Raw genomic sequence first — 21,775 nt, 5'->3', positions numbered from 1 at the left:
GAAATCTTTTGTTAGTTGAATTCCCCTCAAGATGAAACATTATGATGTTTTGCTTGGTCAGAGTGGTACAAGCAAAAGAGTAGTGGTGTCACAAAACCTGAGTTTAGTTCACCTACCTTGTCACCTAGGGCAAGCTGGGTCTTTTTTTCTTACGTGGTTTTTTTAAGGACTATTAAAAAAGGGAAGCTAAGGCTCTGTCTAGCTCCAAGCTTCTGTGATCTTTGACCACCTCTTAAAAAAAACAAGTGGTACCTGAATATAGTAATTTCTGTAATAATTCTTTTGGATCTATCATTTCCTAAGAGTAGATGAAAAGTCCTGATTATTTTGGAGAAGTAAAATCTAAATCTCCAAATTGTCAGTATTGCTAAAGATTTCTAGTGCCAACTTTCTAACTGCTGGTAAAACAGCAAAATATGCTGACTTTTAAAGTGCTAGTACTACCACCTAGCACTTTAGAAGGTGGAGGGGGAGGTGAAAAATTCATTCATATATATTTTAGAAAGATATCACAATTCCAAAAATCCACTCCCCTACTCCCTTAAAGATTAAATAGTAGCAATACAATCTGTAATCTGCATTTCCTTCCAATGAGGAGTAACTCATTTAGGCAACACGTTAACTTACTTCAGAACTGTGAGTCACCCTTAGGAGCGCTAACATAACTACTTAAAAATATATTCATCAGCTCTATCCATGAAGAAGCCAGCCCAAGGACAAGGCAAGCCTTGCAAATCCAAACATCACCACCACGTCAGGAAGACACCATTCTTGCTCACAGATACTTCACTCCCTTGGAATACTAAAGTGCAAAACAGGCATCAGAGAGAAAGGTGAATCTTTTTTTTTTATTATTCCAGGGAAGGATTAAGGATTTTTTTTTTTTATTCCAGGGAAGGATTAAGGCAGTAGGAAAGAGGGGGGAAAAAAATTTAAAAATCAAAAATAATGGCACTAAATATCTACAAGCTAAGAACTTTTTCCCAAATAAAACATGACTTGGTGCACATAAATCTCAGGTAGCTGGTGACATCCTGCACAAACAGTATGAAAAGTAATATGCAGTACAGTTTTTTATTCAATTAATAAAATTATTCAATTATGTTTCTTGAAATCTTCTATGGCATCCTGAAATGTCAGAGAACCAAGACTGCCTGAAAATCATGACTGTCATGATCAAGGAAACATCTGACATTGACTTCTTTTGTGTTCTAGAAAGCAACCACGTCAAATTTGAGAGGGATCATCATTAATCAATAATTAAAGTGGCAACAAAGCCCTTTTGTTCTGTCAGTCACAAATGACACAGTTATAGTTTACCACCTATGGAAGGCTGTCTGCCCCGCCATCCCCACGCGGCATAACCTCGTTGTTATGAGGGATACAACTCCAAGCCCAGGAGGGAAGAGCCACAAATACTCTTCTCGACAAAGACTGCTGGTCTCAGGACAGTCTCAAGCAAAAAGCAGATAGATCTTAAGGCAGAAGGGACTACATAAAGATAGTAAGAGTGAGAGTAACACATGCAAGTAGCTACAGAATCCAGCCAGGATCTGGCCAAAATAATTTCTAATAGGCTATTGTAGTTACAAGGAGTGAAAAAATTATCTAAAGTACATTCAGTTTTAAAAGCCTAGAAGAGCGAGTTAAAATGTTAATTTGCCTTTCTACTATCTCTCGATGGGATTCCCTATTTAGTTTTAAAAATATCATTTCAACAAAAACCCTAGCAGTCTCTCAATTTTAGATTACTCAACACCCAACTGCAAATTGCCAGAACTCTCCTGGCAATGGGCATGTTTGGAAAGGCAAAGGGAATGACCCTGTGAGGCGAGAATCCTGTTTTACTTCCTTTTTTTTTTTTTTCTCCCAAAACGAAAGAGAAATATAAGAAGATATTGTATTCTACAATGCTATACAGCTCTTTAAAAAATAAAAATCCAGGCCAGGCGTGGTGGATTACCTGAGGTCAGGAGTTTGAGACCAGGCTGACTAACATGGTCTCTACTAAAAATATAAAAATTAGCTGGGCGTGTTAGCAGGTGCCTGTAATCCCAGATACTCAGGAGGCTGAGGCAGGAGAATCACTGGAACCTGGGAGGTGGAGGTTGCAGTGAGCCGAGACCATGCCATTGCACTCCAGGCTGGGCAACAAGAGCGAAACTCCATCTCAAAAATAAAATAAAATAAAATAAAAATAAATAAATAAATAAAATCCAGTGGAATGCTTCTAAGATAACTGCAGAAACTTCCCACCAGAAATATCATACCAGATGGAGTTGTGCGGTAGGTGAGGTCCTAACCGTCCATTCAGCACACGACAGACCAAAGCACAAAGGCGGCACTCAGAGCGTCCTCTAAGTCCCAGAAGGACCAAAGTGGGCTCTGGCATCTTACATGCCCTCGCTCTCACGCAGTAAGTTCACTAACAGAGATTTTCTTCATTTAAAGGGTAACAAATAGAAAAGGGATCCCAGGTAATTTCCCCACCCACTGCAAATCTTATGAAGTAGCCAGTATGCACCAATAGATGGCAATAGTGAGTCTTTACACTCCAGCTGTGGGATCACCCCTAAGGGAAACAAAAGGAATGCTAAATTATGACAAGCACTGGTATTAGCCAATTTTTAGGACCTGCACTAAAATCTGGTGCCAGTTAAGAACCCAGCCACTATTTACAGAAAGTAGGTCTATAAATGCTATTAGTAATACCATCTCACCCCTCCAACTCATTACACCCCAAAGTTCTTTACTTGTATGGAAAACATCTAGGGATATACAATCCAGCTATTGTAGATTCCAAGAAACATGGCTAGAGATAAAACGCACAGCATCTAACCTTTTTTGGTATCAGAAAACCTATATTTTCTGATTATCACATTTTCTGAGTATCAGAAAACCCACAGCATTTAGCCTTTTTTGATAAGTATCAGAAAACCCACACTTTGGGGCTCTGACAGAAATTTATTTAGTTGCCTGGACCATAATCATTTGTGATTTTCAAAGGAAGGGGCATTACTTAAACTATCACCAACAAAAATGCGGAGTGAAGTCTGCTCTGTAAGAAAAAGATTCACTATAATTGACACATTGTCTCTTACAACATTTGTTAAAAATGCCTAAGATGAGGAAACACAATCATAATGTAAAAATCTGCTAATAGCTAATGAACTTTAGCAAAACTAATTCTCCTCCGCCTTCTGACTGTTTGTGCTCTGTGACGCTGAAGCAACGGCACATTCTCCCACTTAAAAACCGGAGCTATTACAGACAGTGTCTCAGCATCTATGTCACTGGCTGCAGTAACAGTTCTAGAAGACACATTAGTGGAATAAAAATTTAAATACAACCCAAAGAAACTGTGCCAATGGAAAGTGGGCAACAGGGCAAGGTGAGCAAATCAACTTCCTTTCTAACAATGCCCAGAATATCCTTTAAGCATCCTTAAATTTTTCCCAACATTCAACACTGCACATGGTACCATATTTCAGGCCACAAAACAGAAACCAAATGGCATCACTGAATCACCAAAGGGTGGGACCTGAGGGGTTGGGAGGCAGGATGCAAAGGGGTCAGCCCAAACCTTCCAACTCACAATATTCTACCTCGATTACAATCTTAATAACCATTCCATGACCTCAGACACCTCGCCTCAGTACAACATGAAAGTCCTCCCAGTTTTCATCAGCCAAGGACCAGTCCGCTGTTGCACGCTGTGAATCCACCTGATGTCATGAATGTGCACTAAATTGAAAGAGGTCACATATGTAGACAGCAGCAGTGGACAACAGATGAGCAGTGAGTATCTGCAGGACACACATGTTCATCTAATTGCATACGGCTTAAATGAACCCTCAAAGGGTCGGACAAGAATATCTTCTGACTAGATCTCAAGTCAAAACGTTTCCAAGAAGGTAAAGTCATTCTCTCTGATTCACAAGGGGTCTTGATGTCAAGTATGTTATCTGTGTTTCAGGCACTGAACCAACAACACTCTGCTAAAGGTACAGCATTGCTGGTTTAACACATGTGCCTCAAGAGTTCCTTTCCAGAGACAACATGTTTGCGTTTGCTGTGACATTATAAAAGTAGTCTATGGGTTTTTAAGGCTTTGAGCCAAGCCAGTAGCAGAAACTCCCAGGGGAGAGACTGGGAAGAATGAGGAAATCAAAACAAGCCCTTCTCTTCATCCAATGAAGCTGGCTTGTTACCCCTCTTCTTTAGCATTTTAACTCCATGACAATTTCTGATCCCCACTCAGTTTCCGGAAACATTCTGAGAAAGAAGTCCAATCTCTTAAACAGGACTCAAGATAAAAACACCCAAGCTGTGTGTAATTCTGAAGGGCTGAAAGACAAAGACTTCCTGTTCAATTGAGTCCTTCATTAATCCCTCCTGCTTAAGCCCATTTTCCTTGTCTGGAGACAGGAAATGATAAAGCCACAAGGTCAGCCTCCTTCAGTGCAGCTTAAACCCTCCAAAGAAGGCTGCAGCCACATATCCATCGTAGGTTCCTCACAAAGCCTCACTATCTGTTCGTTTTCTCTGGATGGCATTACAAAACAGAGGGAAGGGTGATCAAAAGTATAACCAGAAGTGAAAGAAATGGGAGAATAAATTGCACGACATCCTAATAAAACATAACAGCAGGGGTGCAAGTACAGCAGGAGGATAGAGATCCATGCAACAGACTCATAAAACCTCCAACAATGAAGGCAGCCAATGATAAGATTTTTGAGCTAAAAACTTCTTAAATGAGCAACGTCCAAAATCTTATCTTTTACCCCAACCTCAAACCTAGCTTCACTGAGTCCTCTTGCACCAGGAGTAATTAATGGTTGTGATGCTTCCTATGAGAGGCACTCTAGCCTCATTCACCCCTGTTCCACTGCCTGAACCAGAAAAAGCACCCCCCACCTTTTTTTTTTTTTTTTTTGAGACAGAGTCTTGCTCTGACACCCAGGCTGGAGTGCAATGGCGTGATCTCAGCTCACTAAAACCTCCCCCTTCTGGGTTGAAGCGATTCTCTTGCCTCAGCCTCCTGAGTAGCTGGAATTACAGGCACCCAACACCACGCCTGGCTAATTTTTGTATTTTTACTAGAGACAGGGTTTCACCATGTTACCCAGGCTGGTCTCTTACTCCTGACCTCAGGCAATCCACCTGCTTCGGCCTCCCAAAGTGCTGGGACTACAGGTGTGAGCCACCGAGCATGGCCACAATACGGGATTTCAATGGAGCAGACAGGAGGATACTGTGGAGGGAAACTGCTTCCCAGCTCTTTTCGAGCTATGCTGCCCCCACCACAGGAAGGCAAGCCACCGCTGCAGAGAAAGGATGACATTTGCCTAAAGGATCTTTTAAGTGGGGGCTGCCAGGAGGAACCACAATAACAAAGGAGTTGGAATTGTCAGAAAAATACTCACATTATGTCCAAATTGGTCAGAAACAATGATGTGCAGAGGAATCATAGAAATGAACTACATCCTTCTCCGCTCTGCAATTCAGATGAAAAAAGCTATGTACGTACATCTCCCTCGCTGCTGGCTTCAGCAGAATGTTATGCCAGCCAACTGGGCAAATGCAGAATCATGTTCATAAAGATGGGGGTGACAGGCACTGGGAGGGGGGATGCATAACTACTCTCTTTATAATGCAACTCTCCAATTCCGCCAGCCTAAACATGCCCTAATGGTCTCCCTTTGATCAAAGAGGCATCCATCTTTAACTGTGTCAATCCACTGCCAAACTCCACACTCCCGGCCATATATCAGTCCTGGGAAGGGTTGCTGAGGCTTTTCCTCCAGCAATTTGTAAATGAGAACATTTCCAGCTGGACACTTCACGTTTCCTCCCCATCCCACCACCCCCCAACCCATTTCCAAAATACCATCAAAAAGCAGCCATAATAACTTCATACCCAGAACAGGCCCCAAGACATTAACCCTGTGTGGGTTTTGAAAACAATACTAACAGACACTGACACAAAAATATTCTATCTATTCTGCTAAGGGCCCACTTACCTTTCCAAAAATTCACTTGTTCTTCTTAAGTGGCCTTTCTCTACCCTCTTCTAAGAATTTATTTGTCCTCCCAGGATCGCCCTTTTGCCCCCCACATCCCATTAGGATGGTAAATTCTTTTTTTTTTTTTTTTTTTTTTTTGGGGGACAGACTCTCACTCTGTCGCCAGGCTGGAGTCCAGTGGCGTGATCTCAGCTCACTGCAACCTCCGCCTCCCGGGTTCAAGCGATTCTAGGATGGTAAATTCTAAACTCCTCTTAGAGTCACATTTCTTTGTGAACTCAACTAAATCTGGTTTTTTTTCCCTCTTGCTAATCTGTCTTTCATCCATTTAATTAGCAGACTCCCCAAAACTGAACTTAAGAGGGTAGAGAAAAAGTTCCTCTTTTCAAAAAACGTTTCTTCTATTTTTTTATGTCATACAACTTTAAAAGCAGAGAATGTTACACAAATTAGCACTGCAGATAGACAACCCTAGTAACTAACTAGGTTAAGGGAGGACTTCCACAATGTAAGCGTAAAGGACAGTGCATAAGGAGCTGAGGCCAAGGGTTCATGGTATGATTCAGCTGGACAGAAAAGGGGACAGACCTTAGGGAATGGATAATGAAGGAGACAAGGAGACACAGTTTCTGCCTTTCAGGTCTGAACAGGAAGCCTTAGGTTTCATGAAGTGTGACATAATCCAGTCATAGCATCACAACATAAAGTATGACCTAGACTACAGCACCGAGTCAGTGGAGACTGCCATTCCCAACCAGTCCCTGAAACAACCTCCCTCTGGGACAGAAATCGGCTTGGGAACTCAATCATTCACCACAAGGGACCTTTCCAGGAAGAACAGACGACCACACACCCCTAGGCTTCCAGGTAGAATCTATGCTGAAGCTGAACAGTAAAACCGTAAAATCACACGGCTGAAGGACAGGGTGGCCTGCAGTCGGGCTCTAAGAAGGACCTGGATATGCTGGAAGGGCTCCATTTAGAGCTCCAGAAGTGCAAGACCTATGTGACCAGGAGAGCACTCAATTGCTCTCTCAGGGAAGCACAGTCCACTTGAATCTCATTCTCCCCTGAACTGAACTCATTATAACTGAATAGGAAAACACAGAATATAAACATTATGGGGGGAAAAAAATCACAAGAAAAGCCTTCCAAGCAGGAGTCCACACCACTAGAAACAGAAAAGATCGCTGGGATTTTTCTAATCATGCTTCTCAAACAGGGCATCACGGGTGGTAGGCAACAAGTATACAGGAGTGCTGGGAATAGAAGAGCATGGTCCCTTTAAATGATAGGGAAGGTGGGGAAGGAAGTGCTGGGTAGAGGAAGGGCGTGGCCCCTGGCTAGGGCTCTACTCCCAAGACCTAAGTGAGGAAGGCACTTCTGCCCTCGTGCCCAAATGTTGCATTTTCCAAGACCACCCTGATCTGCCACGCCCCCATCCTGGGCCTATGAAAACCTATAAAAACCCGAGACCTTAGCAAGGCATAGACACAAGCTGCTGGACATCCTGAGGAACACATCAGCGGAAGACGACACAAGCTGCTGGTTGTGGAGAGCATGGCCGCAGAAGAGCACTGGCAGGCCAGCAAGCCATCGACCAGCGTGCCGCCCAACTCCAGCAGAAAACCATCTCCCTTCCGGCTCTCCCATCTGCTGAGAGGTACTTCTATGCAATAAAATCTTGTGATCATTCTCCAAGCCCACGTGTGATCCAATTCTTCTGATACACCAAGGGTACAACCACGGGTTTCAGAAATCCCTCTGTCCTCAAGGAAGGGGGTCTAATTGAGCTAACACAAGCCGCCTATAGACGGCAAACTAAAGGAGCACCCTGTAACACATGCCCACTGGGGCTTCAGCTGTAAACATACACCCCTAGAGACTGCCCTGGGGTTGCAGCCCCACAACCTGCCTGTCTGTATGCTCCCCTAGAGGTATGAGCAGCGGGGCACTGAAGAAGTGAGCCAGTCCTCCATCGCACGCCCTGAGAGGGGGACAAGAAAACCTTCCCCATTTCAACAGAAGCCATAAAATGCAGCAAAGCTTTTCTGTGTTTTCTGCTAGCTTTGGGATTGGTTTGCTCTGTACCCCTGAAGTTCAAAGTTTAAAAAAAAAAAGAATTTTGAATTCATCCTCAAGGCACTCAAACTCCAATGTGCCAAACAGCTTATACTGTTAATCTACTCGATTTCAAATTAGTAAAATGTATTTATTTAAAATTAAAAAAATAAAATGTAGCAAAGCATGGCATCATGAGTCATTTCCAGGAATACAGCAGGCCTTGCAAGATATTCAAGCAAGTCATTAAAGGCATCAATGAGGTAATAAACAAACAAGAAATTACTGATGGAAATTCTAAAAACAAAAGCTAGAACCCAGACCTACCCATGGAGAAATGACCCCACTTTTGTGCTTCTGACAAAAACAAACCTGAACTTGATTTCCCTAGCACTGGCACCGGGAGGAAGGTGGCATCCTACCACCCTCCAAGCCCTAAAATGGGGCTCTAACAGGAGACAACTTTCTTACATTCAGCTAGGATTCCCAAAGGCCGGATATCTTTCCTGAGAAGTTGTAAAACTTAAGTGGCCCTCACAAGGATTCAGAATATAAAAATCATCTCTCAAGCCCTGAATTTAGTTTAAATAATGTTGGACTGATGAAACCCTAAGGTATGTAGCGAAAACATACATGAACCCTCTGTCTGAGGGTTTTTTCATCTCAGGCCTCAATGAATTCCCCCCTAAACAACTTTTCACTTTCAGGGGAAATAAAGCACCATGAGGAAAACCCAGCAGATGTCCAACTGGGAAAATGTCAGTCAGTGATTTGAATCATCAGACTATGTTAAAACAAATAAAAGCCAAGTTTGAAAATATCTGCATAACAGGAAACTAACACCTGAAACAGTGAACACTGAAACTACCACTGAACAAACACTGAAACTAACATTTGAATGTAACCTAACATTCGAAAAGAACCAGAGCTTCTAGAAATCAAAAATAAACTAGCCAGAATTAAGGCTCTTACTTGGCAGTAACAAACCATTTTTCTATTGAAGGAAACCCAAACCTACTTACGAAGTAGAAAGTAAAAATTTCATGAGTTATATAGACTGCAAAACTTCAAAGTCCTCTTCCAGCAGAGGTTAAGGCCCAAAATACAGAAAGCTGAGAAACACTGTCCTATAGATGAAAATCTTATCCTCCTTCTGATAGATGAGGAAACAGCAGATCAAGAAGGGTATTTAGTGACTTGAGTAGGATTAGGCAACCATTAAATACTACTGGGGAATACACAATAACATTCTATCAAAATACTTGAATTAACACTCCATGGAATTCACATAATGGGATTCTGAGATTCACACTTGGATAAATGAATGGGTTCATTTCCTGTTGTGCCCAGGGGTGTGAAGAGCCTCTGTTGTCATGACAATGAAAAACCAGTGCATTCTCTTCCACATTTCACAGTGGTTAAAATAAACAAAGATGACAGCTGACCCTATTTGCCCTTCTAAGAATTTTTTGAAAATCTCTCTCCCCATCAGCTCCTCTAGGGAACTAGCTCCTCGTAATCTATCTATGTGCAACACTCTCTGAAAGATACCACCCCACCCTAAACAACCCCACAGGCTAACAATACAACAAATTCCATTTTAAAAGATAAGTCACTGATTGAGGAGTATATGGAATTGTCCATCACAGAAGCATGAATTCTGTGCATCAACGGACAGCTACAGTATTATTTAATGTCATCTCTCATTCTCTGATCTACAACAAAACTTCCTTTGTTTAAAAAATAAAAATAAAAAAAACTGTTAGGAACACAGTGAAGGGTGGAGACAGACTTACGGAGGTACATGTGTTTTACGGGCAGATTCCCCCACTGGGTATAAACTGTCTCGTGCAAGTTGAAACATGTGAAACCAGGGAAAGTAAAGTACACTGGCACATACATAAATATTCTCAACCCTATTCTACCACACACACACACACACACACACACACACACCCCTGGAGAGTGAGGGCTATGGGAAAAACTCTTATGGCCTAAAAGAATTTTAAAAACGGGTATGATGGATATTGCATTATTGTCAGCCACAGTATCATCCATTAATACTAATTATAAGAGAAAAGAACAACTATCAGGGAGAAAGCACTGTCAGATATTCCCCCCATATCCCCAAACGAATGGAGAAAAACATCCCCAGTCCTGTATGATGCAATTGATGTGGGTGGGCAGTAGTGGGTGCGTCGACCTGGCCAAGGGAAGCACCATGTATTGCAACCCACAGGAAGCCGGGAATCATCTTATGAATATAAAATTAAAGCCAGCGTATGACCACCTAATACAAAGGAAATCCAAGATTAAATCACATTGTTTGCTCTAGTAAGTTGCTTACATCAGGAAAAGACTTTCACTTGGATGACATGCCCCTTAGGTAGGATGCACGCCACCTAAGCAACTGCCTAAACTGAAATTACACACACACACACACACACACACACACACACACAAACAGACATGGGGGTTGGGGAGGAGGCATGCAGCCAACAACTAGACTATAAATAATTTCAAATAAACCGCAAGAGAAGGAAAGACATTATTACTTTTCTTTCTCTGCACAAAGCAGATGAACAAGCTGAGGAAGGAAACATTTGGGGACATGCAAAGGAAAAGGTCCCTATAAGGAAATGGGGCTACCTGGCCCTAAAAATTCTTAACCACAGACATAATCACTGTTCACTTACCCAGCAACTATATATAGAATGGGTGCTTATTATTTAAGGGTAATAATATAATACGTGCTTTAAATCACATAGAGCCCTCAGAGTGGTGCTTATCAAAGTGTGATTCTCCAACCAGCAACAAAAGAATCACTTGGCAGCATACTAGAAATGCAAATTCTCAGGTGCCACCTCAGACTTAACTGAATCAAAAACTCTCAGGGCAGGACCTAGCCAGTCTGTGCTTTAACCAGTCCTCCAGATGATTCTGATGCACACTTACATGTGAGAAATACTGGGTTAGAGCCAATGCTATAAGGTGTAATGGTTGCATTTATCAGACAAGGAAACAGAGAGGCTCAGACACTTTTAAGTAGCTTTTAACAGCTTAGATACAAACCAAACGTCTAACTTTATTTGAAAACCTGTGCTTCTGCAGCAGGAGAACAGGGTCTGGAGGGAGGGAGCCTAAGGACTTCCTAGAACTAAATCAAACGGAAAAACTGCCAACCTTCTAGCCCAAGTAAATAACTTTGTAATGTTCCAAACTTTCCAGCTATGGCAGGAAACTTCACTTCATCCTCTTCATTCACATGCGACATACACCAAGTAACCAATGGAGAGTATCTGAACCCCAGAAAATTCTGTAACCAGTGCTACTGAGACACTTGCTTCGAGCCCACTCCCACTCTGTGGAGTGTACTTTTTGTTGTTGTTGTTTTTGAAGGTGAGGGTAGCTGGAGTATGACAGAGTCCCAAGTCTGCCCAGGCTGGAGTGCAATGGCGCAATCACAGCTCACTGCCTCCTCTGCCTCTTAAGTTCAAGTGATGCCTCAGCCTCAGCCTACCGAGTAGCTGGGATTATAGGCGTGAGCCACCATGCCTGACTAATTTTTGTATTTTTAGTAGAGACAGGGTTTCATCATGTTGGCCAAGCTGGTCTTGAACCCCTGACCTCAAGAGATCCGCCCACCTTGGCCTCCCAAAGTGCTGGGATTGGAAACGGGAGCCACCACACCCGGCCTGTAGAGTGTACTTTCATTTCAATAAATCTGTGCTTTTTTTTTTTTCATTGTTTTTTGTGTGTGTTTTGTCCAATTCTTTGTTCAAAACACCAAGAACCTGGACACCCTCCACCGGTAACACACTGGTACCAGCTGAACTGTGGGTCTCAGTGGCTTAGCAAAAGTGCAGGAGCACTACTAAGCACAGTGAGCCTGTGTACCTAACAACCAGGCATTCCTGGGAACAGGCTTCCTACTGGATTTATTTCACAAGAGACAAGAGTCCTTTCCAGTGGCATACCTTTAGTGACTTGGCTTAAGAGGATTTCAACAGAAGCCGCAAAACAGACTGCTTCACAGCTCTGATTCAATGTCCCTGAATAAAGGGACAACACTGGAGACAGAACCTCTCTGGAAAAAATCTATGGGGTCATTATCCAAACTGACATCTGTAAATTTCTTACAGTGCTTAAACTGCTTCATTGAAAGGGAAAAAGATCAGTCTTCAACACTTTATTTAGAAACTTAATTTCAATTAACTAATTGCAATTTTAAATTATATCCTGGTCTTCTGAGGCTTGAATCAAGAAATGTGAATACTACGGAAAGGGCTTGTTTACACTGAAAGTAGTGGAGGCAGTGGTAACAGAAGGCACAAGCCCTCATTGTCCTCAAGGTGTTTGTCAGAATCATTCCTCATGACCTTCAGAAGGGTAAAGCTGAAGGAGCCATACCCTCCTCTCCTTGGCCTCAAGCAATTCCCAAAACCCAAACAGGAGGAAGGCATCGTTTAGGAGACATACGGACTGCAGCTGATGGAAAACATCAGCGTGCATTTGGGTTCCTAAATCATTTCAAAACATTAATCACGAAGACTCACAACACCCAGTCCTATCTAAGCCATAGATTCCTCATTTAGGGAATGGGATGATCTCACATTCACATGATCTGTAAGGGCTCTATTTATCCCAGCACAGTTCAATTAGACTGAATTGCAGGAGGCATAAGAAATGATAATCAGGAGAGAAATTATGGCAAAGGCAGTTCAACTCCCTACAAAGGGGAAAAACTACAAGCTCCAGAAAGGCCAAGTGCCAGTCCACATTACACAATGGCATTTGCCAGAACAACAAGCAGATTACAGCCATGCATGGTACCAATAGTCTACAGGCTGTCACAATGAATGCAAACATATTTCTTGGGGGCTGAGTAACAGGCTGAACAAATTTGTAACTACGTTCCAGAAAAAGAATGGCTCTGAAAACAACATATATTTAGAAACTGCTAGAATCCCATCCTACACAGTTACAAGCTGACAGAATAATAAAGTACCCCAAGACTGGCCTGGATTACTCAAAGCAGCCCCTACAGACCATTCATTCCCCCAAGAGTTAGCAGAAGCTTAAGTGGGCTTGGACTGGAAAGCATGCCCCACAAGTCCCACAACCCCCAGGTAAGTAGGCACTGACAAAAGCGATTTTACCATCAATAAGCACTTCACAGACGGACATCTCACTATACCCGACCCAATGCTTGCTTAGTGCACTTTTTAAATCATATTAGAAAACAATTTACTTAATTCAGTAAAGCACCTGGCCTATTATACTGTTATATACTCAACAGAACAGTACTTCATATAAGAGAAGCAACATCTCAAAAGGCCTCATGTATTTCAACATATAATTGGCAACCACATATAAACAGCAGGAAAACAACTCAAGCATGGTTCTTGTTTTCTGTTTAAATGTTTTCCTTCTTTCCACATTTTTTTATATAGTAAACGAAATGAATTAACATTAAGGTCAATTGTACATACTTGAAATATTCTATAAAGTGGTCATACATGGTATTTTAACGTCACAGAAATTGTCTTGATAACTAAACTCCAGGAAGATAAAGAACCAAAAGTACATCTCGTATCTAAGGAAAAAACAAAATCTTAGGAAGAACATCAGATATATTTAATGGCATCCTTATAAGACATTATTTCATTATCATGGACATAGACGCTGAGGTTAAATGTTTTTAAATTTTAGAGTCCAGAAAGCTGGAGTTAACCCTAAGTTGGCACCAAGGGAAGAACCAGAGAATCTTCATGCAAGAAGATGGAATTTTGCCTTCTCTTGGCATGACTAATTAGAGAGAGCTGCTAGCAATTCAGCAATATTATAATGACGTCTGAGGACTCACAAGGCTGTTGTGATGCTAGAAATACGCACTTCCTTATTACTAATCAGATGTACCAAGGAGTAAAATTTACACGGTACATTTTGGCTTCCCTATGGTCAGATGTGGAGTTTCTGTACCAAGGGAAAAGAATGCAGAAACGTGTGTGTACATTTCTCTCTCTCTCTCACAGGGCCGGAGACAAAACAGTATGTATCATTACCAAAAACGTGTACTTGGTTCTTTCCTAACACTTCAAAAAAACAAATCCAATGGGTTTTTACTTCAGACACACACACACACACACACACACACACACACGTACGTGCATACACCCCCTCCAAGATGATAGTGTGCAAAAGACCAGAACAATTCTAAATAGGAGTATTTGCCTCTGAAATGTGATGACTCCTTTAGAAACGTTTCCTTTTCTGCTGAGTGCGGCGGCTCAGGTCTGTAATCCCAGCACTTTGGGAGGCTAAAGTGCAAAGATCAATTGAGGCCACCAGGAGTTCGCGACCAGCCCAGGCAACACACTGAGACCCAACCTCTACAAAATATGAAAATGTGTGCCAGGCATGGTGGCATGTGCCTGCAGTCCCAGATACTCAGGAGGCTGAGGCGAGATGACTGCTTGAGCCCAGGAATCCAAGGTTGTAGTGAGCCTATGATGACACCATTGCATTCCAGCCTGGGTGACAGAGTGAGACCACAACTACCTCAAAAAAAAAACAAAAAAGAACAAGAAAAAGATTCCTTAATAGTTGGTTTAGCTACTCTTAGAACACACTCAAAAACATGCAAATTGTTATTCCACAGCAGATACTCTGCCACCATTGGGGATACAAAGATAAACAAGGACCATCCCTACTCAAGTGGGCATAGCCTAGACAGCAAAGACTACCTATTCCTCGCCGCACCCAAACACATGCAGGACAATCACATATGGATGATGTTGCTTTCAACCACTTCTGTGAATAGCTTTAAGTATCAGGATGGAGCTATCAAGACAATTTAATGAGGACTATACTCTAGAAGATTTTTTTTTTTTTTTTTTTTTTTTTAATCAGACAGAGTCTCGCTGTGTCCCCCAGGTTGGAGTGCAGTGGTGCTATCTCACTCACTGCAGCTTCTGCCTCCCAGGTTCCAGCGATTCTCCTGCCTCAGCCTCCCAGGTAGCTGGGATTACAGGTGTGTGCCACCAGGCCCAGCTAATTTTTGTACTTTAAGTACAGACAAGGTTTCACCATGTTGGCCAGGCTGGTCTCGAACTCTTGACCTCAGGTGATTCGCCAGTCTTGGCCTCTCAAAGTGCAAGGATTACGGGCATAAGCCACCATGCCTGGCACTAGAAGATTCTATCATTGCATGAGTTTATGTCCTTTGTAGGGACGTGGATGAAGCTGGAAACCATTATTCTCAGCAAACTATCGGAAGGACAAAAAAACCAAACACTGCATGTTCTCACTCATAGGTGGGAATTGAACAATGAGAACACTTGGACACAGGAAGGCGAACATCACACACCAGCGTCTGTTGTGGGGTGGGGAGAGTGGGGAGGGATAGCATTAGGAGATATACCCAATGTAAATGACGAGTTAATGGGTGCAGCACACCAACATGGCACATGTATACATTATGTAACAAACCTGCACGTTGTGCACATGTACCCTAGAACTTAAAGTATAATAAAAATATATATCTAAAAAAAAAAGATTATATCATTGCAAATTAAAGCCATTGAGCCTAAAGGAAAAAATATTCTTGCATGATATTTACCTTATTATGTAGAAAAAAACCCACTTACCATACAAACCCCTCCTTAAAATTTCCAAAAGCAGAAATGAACCCAATTTTCTTCTAAAACAAGTCACTTTGGTTGCTGCCTTTCATCACCCGCCAGACCCCCATCCTACAATAAAATAGGAGGGAGGCAGTGAGGGAACAGGAAGTATAAGGCGACAGTAGTAAGAAGAAACATTCAATTCCCATCTTAGTCAAAGCACTGTGCACTGCTTGCAATTGCACTAGGCAGTCAAGTGAGGTATTAACATCAAGCAGCACTCTGCATTAAAAAAAAAAAAAAAAAAAAAGCATGTCTAACAACCCCATATAAGCACTCACATGTGAACCACAAGTGACATTAATGGCTGTCACCTCCTTCACAAACCAGGTGACTCCAAGCCCTCACAATTCCAGCATCTAGTGCCTTTCATGTAAGATGCCAGGAACCAGTGTCTACATATTCACACTAAGGAAGATTCAGGAACTGATCAAATGTTTCCAGGAGGGTCAGAAACTGCCGAAAAAGATCAGGGTGGTGTTTAGATTTGTCCTTTGGGGGTGTGAAAAGGCAAGGACGGCAAAGGGATGGGACAGAAATGTTACTGTTTAAAAGCCTAGCAAGAGCTTAGAGGAGGAAGGAAAGAAACTTGTATCCAGCAGTTTCCATGGCAACCACAAAGCATACTAGACCATAATTTACATGAGGGGTGGAAGTGATATCCCTGCAATCTGATCTCCGAGGTAACAGAAACAGGAAATGGCCACTGCAGTAATAAAAATGAAGTTCCAGCCTTTTTTTTTCTAGAAAATAAACAAATGTGGAAGAAGCTAGTATGTTTGCCAGGAGCCTGAAGCAAATGATGGGGGTGAACACGGAGGCCCAACAAGTGTTTGCCAACATCTAAACCTGCATAGGATGCAAACATTCTGCGGCAGGTCCAGGTTTTTCCATTCCTTCCATCACACTACAACTCACATGCTCTGAACTCTTAGGACAGAGTGTGGTGCAGGTTTATACAGAAGGATTGAGTATCTAATAAGACCTCTCTAAGAGACAGACCCAAGTCTAGAAGGAACAGGAACTTGTTAAAGAAAGAAGACCCAGGTTTCAAACTCTTAAAACACAATTTCAGGAAGATGAGCATAAATGGCAAGGTTAAAAATAAAGTGCACACAGCCACAAAGGGTTGCCAGAAAGACACAGCCCTCCTTTACATTCCTGCAAGGTGCTACTCCAGATATATCAAGGTGCTGATGTACCCCAAATCACTCAGGCCAGTTATGTAATTCTTTAACAAACACATACACTTAAACAATGTAAATGTATACTATAAATAAGCCTTTTGATCAAAACCATCAAATGGCACTGATGGCTTTCAAATGGTAAAATCTCCTGACCTCCTTGTAATTATCCAAAAACCTATTAGGCTTAAGTCACCTCTTCCTCTGGGGGTTGGAAAAAAAGCAAGCAAGCAAGATAGGGGTTTGTTTTTCATTTACTAAGGTGAAGACAGGAAACCCTCTTGGAGCTCTTCTACTCCCTACTATAACCGAAGGAAGCTAGTGCTGTCAGTCCGCATCCATTCAACAAATATTGATTCAGTGCCTCTGAGCACATCTTGGCTTAGACTGATTTGGGAGCCAACACTTAAGCATAGTAACCTCCTACATAGTGTGGAGACAGGTTATTTCATTTAATTCTACAAACTACCTGGGTTGTTGGTCATTTCCAGTCTGCCTAGCTGGGCCTGTCCAAGGTGCAGCCTGCCCAACATCCACGTGTGTCCTTTTGAATATCAACTAACCATCTTGCCTCCAGTTCACCATCTTGGTAAAGAAAAGTTTACAATTCAATCCTGCCTTCTCTCTCAGCCAGCTTGTGAAGTCCATCGGTAAAGAGAATGCCCTGAAGCACACAAAGCCTTCTAGAAGCAGCCTGTTAAGCACAAAGAACCCTTCACTTGTCAAACCTCAGCCCCACTCAAGGATTATCAAGAGGCACAATCTCGAAAACTCTGGCCCTTCCTGAGTGGCAGGTCTCAAGCAGCTGCTGTCCCCTCCCATGGCAAACTGCCCAGCACTCAAGAAGCTCATCATGTTATTACTATAACTGCACTGCACCCAGCTACCAGGTTCAGAGAAACAGGTACAGGCCTGTCTCCCTGCATTAGATTGGCTGAGAAACCCACAGCTGGCAGCTCACTGATGTGAGCTGTGCCATTAGGAAGTCAAAGAGGACTGACTTACCCAGAAAAGCACAACACTAAAAGGGTCTCCTCTTTTCGCTCTTATTACATCTCCCAGAGATGGGAAAATGAAGTGCACACGTGACCATGTTGAAGCTGCCGCAATTTCCCTAGTCACTCTGCTTGTGTTCCACAAACTTCATGCATCTTTCTTTTGCAGCACACTTGCGCTCTTAGTCCATTTGAGGCTTCTATTACAGAATACTTAACACTGGGTAACATATAAAGAACAGAAATTTATTTCTCACAATTTTAAAGACTGATGGACAGGCATATGGTGATGGCCTTCATGCCATTACCTAACATAGTAGAGCAGAAGGCAACACATGGCAAGAGAGAGACAAAAGGGGGCCTATCTTGTCCTTCTATAAGGAATCCACTCCCATGATAAAGGTATTAATCCACTCAAGAGGGTGGAGCCCTCATGACCCCAACACCTCTACATTGGGGAACAAGTTTCTAACACATGAAATTTGAGGGGCACATTCATACCACGGTACACCGCAACAAAAATTATTTACTTCTCTACTTTCCCTGGGATGCAGATTTCTGTGGCTCAAAACAGGCTTAAATCAATCATATGTAGCTGCATCTCAGCACCTGAGAAACTATTAGCATGCATTTTCATTAACAAATTAGCACCCATGCATATGTGCTCCTTGGAGGTCACAATCCTCTGAAGGTAAAAATGGAATCACTTTGCCACACCCCAGAATTCTCAGGCCACTCCAAAAATTTTGAAGATACAACTATACTATTCTTTGTCATCAGTACATTATGATGGCTCTTCATTGGCTTATTTAAGGTGAGCAGACATCATTTACTGTGTCTGTATTACATACCGGGAGCCTTATCTCCCAGACAAGTATAGTCTTCTGTGCCTCAATGTTCTCATCTGTAGGATGGGGATGATAATAAAATAACGTATCTTAATGATTTTGCTATGAGAATAAAATGAGCTAACATATGTAAGGAATGTAAAACAGTGGAAGTGGACAGCACATCATAAATGCTATGTAAGTGTTTGCTGTTTTTTCGTTGTTGTTGTTGTTTTTATTTTGTTTTGTTTGAGACAGAGTTTTGCTCTTGTTGCCCAGGCTGGAGTGCAACGGCACGATCTCAGCTCACCGCAACCTCCGCCTCCTTTGTTCAAGTGATTCTCCTGCCTCAGCCTCCTGAGTAGCAGGGATTACAAGCATGCACCACCACACCAGGCTAATTTTGTATATTTTTAGTGGAGGCAGGGGTTCTCTCCATGTTGGTCAGGCTGGTCTCGAACTCCCGACCTCAGGTGATCCGCCCAACTCAGCCTCCCAAAGTGCTGGGATTACAGGCGTGAGCCACCATGCCCAGCCAAATGCTTGCTGTTATTAACATCAACAGAGCCACTCTGCAAAGCTGCTCTTCTTTCAGATAATTGACTCTCCCAGGGACAGAGTATTACTTTAGATTCAAGCCCAGTGTATATGAATCTGTAATCATAAATTTTTCTCTTTTCTCCTAATTTCTAATCAAAGGGTTGATTATAAGACTGGGCTAGAAAAACATGTTTGACACTAAGCCACAACATTTGGAGGATTGTGGAAGGAGAACTCCTCCTGGTGTAAATCAATTCCAAATCAAAATAAGCCAAGAAGGGCTTGAAGATCAAGAGACAGTCAAGGGCCGGGCACAGTGGCTCATGACTGTAATTCCAGAAATTTGGGAGGCCAAGGCAGGAGGAGGATCACTTGAGGCCGGGAGTTTGAGACTAATATGGGCAACAAAGCAAGACCCCATCTCAAAAAAAAAAAAAAAAGAGGCAGCCAGGGATGAATACATACAGGTCTATCCACGTCTGTGTGCCTCCCAGAAAGAGTTTAGGAAAGTGGGCTCAGATGTCTAAGCAGTGAAAGTAGTAAGTACTGGCCAAACAACGCAGACCAACGCGGGGATGAAGCCTGACCACTACAGAAAGGGACCAGAGGTAACAAAAAGGCCCTCCGGGACAGGAAGTGTCTTGGGAAAACAAAAACGGAGCTCCACCCAAAGATAGGGAACCTGCAAAGGCACAGCAGCACCATAAAGATATTGACAGTTGCAGGAACCCAAAACACTGGTCACCAGACACGTGTTCACACCTCTTCCCTATCACGGCCCCAAGGGAAACAGAGGCCAGCAAGGAGTGGAGATGAGAAGTGACAAGCTTCTCCAGCATCCTGCACACAGATATCCCATACCAAGGATAAAATGTACGTGCTCAGCCCAGGGCGAGGTCAAGCATACAGAGGTACCTCTCAGACTTAATTATCCTGATCTAGGTAGTAACAATTTGAAATGGAACCTGCAGTCCCATCCTGCCACGTAAGCCACACAAATCTACCCACACATGACCCATAAAAGTGAACTTAAAATACCAGCCTGTCTTTGTCCCATGACTCAGGAACAACTTGCCCCACAGTGTTACACCAACAAACCACATTCCCCATCCAAACTCTTCCTTCTATGATGTTGAACTCTACCGCCTATATTAATCATTCTGAATTTAGTAGTTGCACAACTCTTCCCAGAAGCCAAAACCACTATCCCATCCCCAACCCCAAAAAACGAGCTGGACCTCAGCTTTCTTTCCAATGACAGATGACTGGGATGCAGGCCAGGCATAGTGGCTCACGCCTGTAATCCCAACAATGGGAGGCTGAGTCAGGCAGATCAACTGAGCCCAGGAGTTCGAGACCAGCCTGAGCAACATGGTGAAACCCTACTTCTACAAAAAATGCAAATAATTAGCTGGACGTGGTGGCACATGCCTGTGGTCCCACCCACTCGGAGGCTGAGACAGGAGGATCACTTGCGCCCAGGAGGCAGAGGTTACAGTGTGCCGAGATCGTAACACTGCACTCCAGCCTGGGCAACAGAGCCAGACCCTGTCTCAAATAAATGTTTTAAAAAAAAAAAAAAAAAAAAAAAAAAGACTAGGCTACACCTGTAAGCCTTGATAGCACAGTCAAGTAGGCCTAACCCATGAGAAGACCAGATGGACTCAACAACAGGGGTCATTAATGAGAAAAAAGGAGCTGCTTCCTATAAACTGGAGCAATACAAAAGATTGTTTTATAATCCCAAAACAGAGTCACATAAGCAGTTAAAATTCTGAGAGCGTAAAGGGGACAGGGGAAGCCCACGCAAAACCGGTCAGATTTCATGTTTATTTGACTAGCTCCATCTATTCTGTAGACACCCATGGTGGGGGCTCTATTATGGGGAAGCAGAAGTGGGGAGACACAGCCACCATCTTGGGTACCCTAGAGCAGAGGTGAGAAACTGTGAGTTCAGTGAGGTCTGAACCAAGGGTTTTTGCTGCAGGGAAAGAACCTGACCACGAATGTCGATGAGCAGCATGTGCAGCCTCCAGGAAACAGAGCATGCAGGGCCCGGCGAGAACTGCTGGCACGCTCAGAAAATGCTTCCTTAGCTCTGTGCTATCCAACCTCAGACACCGAAACCCAGGAACTCAGGTTCACCTTGCTGATTAAGGTGAAGGTATAGTGCGTGAAATACAAACTTCCCTCCCAAACTTGGAAGATTTCCATGGGAAAGGTGAATACGCACAAACAGGCACTGTGATGTGAGCCGCCCCCAAACCTACCAACTCCAGCTCACTGCAGGAAAAGTAAAGAAAAAGAGTATTCGTCCAGAAGGACAGAGAACCACCCACTAAAATCAACAAGTAATCACAGATCTACTTGCAGCAGCTACCTGAAACAACAGTCAGCTGAGCTGGGCCCTCCCGGCTCTCACGTCTCCTGGACGCGTGTCTCTCCGGGGTCCTTACA

At 42.9% G+C, this 21,775-nt stretch overlaps 1 protein-coding gene and 1 long non-coding RNA gene across 12 annotated transcripts in view; both read right to left on the bottom strand.

Annotated features, from left to right (window-relative positions):
• The window catches only part of JARID2 (jumonji and AT-rich interaction domain containing 2), a 280,235-nt gene that overhangs the window by 80,804 nt on the left and 177,656 nt on the right, over window positions 1-21,775 (bottom strand). The gene's annotated exons all lie outside the window — the stretch shown is intronic.
• Window positions 1,827-20,875, bottom strand: LOC129059887 (uncharacterized). Its single transcript, XR_008526037.2, has 2 exons — window positions 15,737-20,875; window positions 1,827-14,644 (listed from the first exon to the last, which is right to left on the bottom strand). It is a non-coding gene; the product is annotated as an uncharacterized LOC129059887 (long non-coding RNA).

Source organism: Pongo abelii, chromosome 5, assembly GCF_028885655.2.
Source record: "Pongo abelii isolate AG06213 chromosome 5, NHGRI_mPonAbe1-v2.0_pri, whole genome shotgun sequence".
NCBI lineage: Eukaryota > Metazoa > Chordata > Mammalia > Primates > Hominidae > Pongo > Pongo abelii.
Note: the sequence above shows the minus strand (reverse complement) of the source record. Positions and strands in the feature narration are given on the sequence as shown.